General features: G+C 41.6%; 1 non-coding gene across 1 annotated transcript; it reads right to left on the reverse strand.

The window, feature by feature from the left end:
• On the reverse strand, positions 1-107 carry LOC115715351 (small nucleolar RNA R71). Its single transcript, XR_004011227.2, has one exon. It is a non-coding gene; the product is annotated as a small nucleolar RNA R71 (small nucleolar RNA).
• Between the last annotated feature and the right edge of the window lie 4,402 nt (positions 108-4,509).

The following is a 4,509-nucleotide window of genomic DNA, read 5'->3' on the forward strand; positions in this document are numbered from 1 at the left end:
AAGCTAAGAGGAGAAATTAATAATTTCTGCCAACAAGATAATGAATCTCTCCATGAGGCTTGGGAGAGGTTTAAAGATCTGATCAGGAGGTGTCCCCATCATGGTATAGAGAAGTGGATGCTGGTTCACAACTTCTACAACGGGTTGGTTGGTAATACTAGAACTCTAATAGATGCAGCAGCTGGCGGAGCTTTTATGAGAAAGAGTGCTAATGAGGCATATGATCTATTGGAGGAGATGGCTCTAAACAACCAGCAGTGGCCAACTGAAAGGAGTCAATCCAAGAAAGTAGCTGGTGTGTTAGAAGTCGATGCCATCACAAAGTTAACAGCTCAGGTTGAGGCATTGACTAAAATCATTGCAGGGCAAGCTAAGCAAGCCCAAATTGTTTGTGAGTTATGTGGAGGAAGTCATCACTTTTCGGAGTGCCAAGCAGATGTGGATGATTTGCCAATGGATGAAGCTAAGGCCATTGGGAATTTTTCACAGAACAACAACAACAACAATTATGGGTTCAACCAGAATAACAACCGAAGAAATAGTGGGTTCTATCAACAAAGAAATCACAACCAACAGTTTAATCAGCAACAATCCTCTGGTGGAAGTTCTAGTTTGCAGACAGATTTACTGCTCCAATTCATGACTGAAACTAGATCTTCAATTAAAGACCTGCAGACTCAGATGGGCCAGCTAGCAACTCAGGTAGCAACCCGCCCTCAAGGAAATTTGCCTAGCACCACTGAAGTTAATCCTAAAGAAAACTGCAAGGCAATTACCCTGAGGAGCGGTAAGAAGTATAATGGGCCTGAGTTACCACAACCAGTTGAGGTAGATGTAGAAATAAATGCTCAACCAGTGCCAACACCAACACCGACAGCAGAGAAGGCTACTGATAGCCCAGCACCACCACAACAGTCTCCACCGATTAGTATTGATCATCATGTAAAGATACCCTATCCTCAGAGGCTGAGAAAGTCAAGCTTAGACAAGCAGTTCACCAAGTTTCTAGAAGTCTTCAAAAGACTTCACATTAACATTCCTTTTGCTGAAGCTCTAGAGCAGATGCCAAGTTATGTGAAGTTTATGAAGGAAATTTTGTCAAAGAAGAGGAAGATGGAAGACTATGAGACAGTGGCTCTAACTGAAGAGTGTAGCGCTATTCTACAGAAGAAACTCCCTCCAAAACTCAGAGATCCAGGGAGTTTCACTATTCCTTGTACTATTGGTAAAATTGAAGGGATAAATGCACTATGTGATTTGGGAGCCAGTATTAACTTAATGCCCTTGTCAGTGTTCAAAAGATTGCAGCTAGGTGAAGCAAAGCCAACTACTGTAACTCTTCAATTGGCAGATCGATCGCTAGCTCACCCTAGAGGAGTCATTGAGGATGTGTTAGTAAAGGTGGACAAGTTCATCTTCCCAGCTGATTTCATTGTTCTGGATATGGAAGAAGACAGGAATGTTCCTATCATCCCGGGGAGACCTTTCTTGGCAACGGTGGAAAGCACTAATTGATGTTCAGAAAGGAGAGTTAAAGCTAAGGGTACAAGGAGATGAAGTTGTATTTAATGTACTCAAAGCAATGACCTATCCTACAGCTAGTGACAACTGTTTTGCAATTGATGTGGTGGACCAGTTGGTGGAGACAAAGAAACATGCTGAAGATCCTCTTAATCTGACTTTGGTACAAGAAGAGGTGGTAGAACAAGATGGTAAGGAAGCTTTTGAATATGCTATGTGGCTCGATTCTTATGGACCGCTGAATAGAAAATATTACGAAGAGTTAGGAGTCATACCAACAAAGCCTACCCCATCTACTGAAAAGCCTCCTCAACTAGAGTTAAAAGTCCTACCAGAGCATCTCAGGTATGAATATTTGGGTGAAAATAAGACACTTCCTGTTATTGTGGCTTCTTCCCTATCTTCTGTAGAGACAAATAAGCTATTACGGGTTCTAAGGAAGCATTCAAAAGCCATTGGATGGACTTTAGCAGATATTAAAGGGATCAGCCCTTCAACTGTAATGCATAGAATCTTAATGGAGGAAGGAGTGAAACCAACCATTGATGCACAACGTAGATTAAATCCACCAATGAAGGAGGTTGTCAGAAAAGAAGTCTTGAAGTGGTTAGATGCAGGGGTAGCGTATCCTATTTCAGACAGTAAATGGGTGAGCCCAGTCCAAGTTGTTCCAAAGAAAGGAGGGATGACGGTGGTGAAGAATGAGAAGAATGAACTCATCCCAACTAGAACTGTCACAGGATGGAGAATTTGCATTGACTACCGAAAACTCAACAAGGCCACAAGAAAAGATCACTTTCCACTCCCATTCATTGATCAGATGTTAGACAAGTTGGCAGGACAAGAGTACTATTGTTTCCTTGATGGATACTCAGGGTATCACCAAATAGCTGTAGCACCGGAGGATCAAGAGAAAACAACATTCACATGTCCATATGGTACTTTTGCTTTTCGACGAATGCCATTTGGGTTATGTAATGCTCCAGCAACATTTCAGAGGTGTATGATGGCTATATTTTCAGATTTAATAGAAAAGTGCATCGAGGTGTTCATGGATGATTTTTCAGTGTTTGGCTCATCGTTTGACCAATGTCTGAGTAACTTGGAGTTGGTTTTAGCAAGATGTGAAGACTCTAATTTGGTGCTGAACTGGGAAAAGTGCCATTTCATGGTTACAGAAGGAATAGTGCTGGGACATAAAATCTCAAAAGAAGGTATTGAGGTTGACAGAGCCAAAGTATCTACAATTGAGAACTTGCCTCCTCCAATTTCAGTGAAGGGAGTCCGAAGCTTTTTGGGTCATGCGGGGTTCTATAGAAGATTTATCAAAGATTTCTCCAAAGTGGCCAAACCGCTATCCAATCTTCTTGCTAGTGGAGTTCCTTTTGAATTTGGGAAAGATTGTCTTGAAGCATTCCAAATTCTCAAGGAGAAGTTAATCTCAGCACCGATTGTGACTACACCAAACTGGGAATTACCTTTTGAAATCATGTGCGATGCAAGTGATTATGCTATTGGAGCAGTCTTGGGACAACGGGTTGACAAGGTATTCAGAACCATTTATTATGCAAGCAAAACCTTGAATGATGCCCAACTAAACTACGCTACTACAGAAAAAGAGATGCTGGCCATAGTGTTTGCATGTGACAAATTTCGACCCTATTTAATTGGTAATAAAGTGATAGTGTATACAGATCATTCAGCAATCAAATACTTGATGACTAAGAAGGATGCCAAACCACGACTGATTCGATGGGTTCTTCTTTTGCAAGAATTTGATCTTGATATAAAAGACAAGAAGGGTACTGAGAACTTGGTGGCAGATCACTTGTCAAGACTAGAGCTGGAAGAAAGTCAGAATACAAAAGAGGTACAAATAAATGAACAATTTCCCGATGAACAACTCTTTAGTGTGAGGGAAAGTCTGATGGTACCATGGTATGCTGATTATGTTAACTTCTTGGCTGCCAATATCACTCCTCCTGAGCTATCTCGACAACAACTAAAGAAGTTCTTTTCTGAGGTGAAACATTACTATTGGGAAGAGCCAATCCTCTACAAGCACTGTGCAGATCAGATAATAAGAAGGTGTGTGCCTGAAGAGGAGATGTACTCTATTCTTAATCACTGTCATGCTTTACCATGTGGGGGACACTTCAGTGGAACTAGAACAGCTGCCAAGGTGTTGCAAAGTGGATTCTTTTGGCCAACACTTTTCAAGGACGCTAGTACTTTTGTGAAGGCATGTGATCGTTGTCAGCGTACAGGAAACATCTCAAGGAGAAACGAAATGCCTTTGACAGGAATCTTGGAAGTTGAATTGTTTGATGTATGGGGGATAGATTTTATGGGTCCTTTTCCTTCATCGTTTAGCAATCTATACATCCTATTAGCTGTGGATTATGTGTCAAAATGGGTGGAAGCTGCAGCCACACCAGCTAATGATGGTAAAACAGTCCTTCGGTTCCTTTAAAAGAACATATTCACTCGGTTTGGAACTCCCCGAGCAATCATAAGCAATGAAGGGAGTCACTTTTGCAACAAACAGTTCGAAGCACTCCTCTCGAGATATGGTGTTCGTCATAGAACAGCTCTACCTTATCATCCGCAAAGTAATGGCCAAGCTGAGATTTCTAACCGAGAAATAAAGATGATTCTGGAGAAAACGGTGCAGAGATCAAGGAAAGATTGGTCAAGAAAGTTGGATGACGCATTGTGGGCTTATAGAACAGCGTTCAAGACGCCAATCGGGATGTCACCATATCGGTTGGTGTTTGGAAAGGCGTGTCATTTACCGGTGGAACTAGAACACAAGGCGTATTGGGCAATGAGAACTCTGAACATGGACTTAAAAGCTGCTGGGCAGAAAAGACTACTACAGTTGGATGAGTTGGAAGAATTTCGAAATGAAGCATATGAGAACGCCAAGATTTACAAGGAAAGAACTAAGAGATGGCATGACAGAAATCTAGTCAGAAAAGAGTTTCA

This window comes from Cannabis sativa, chromosome 4 (assembly GCF_029168945.1).
Source record: "Cannabis sativa cultivar Pink pepper isolate KNU-18-1 chromosome 4, ASM2916894v1, whole genome shotgun sequence".
Lineage (NCBI taxonomy): Eukaryota > Viridiplantae > Streptophyta > Magnoliopsida > Rosales > Cannabaceae > Cannabis > Cannabis sativa.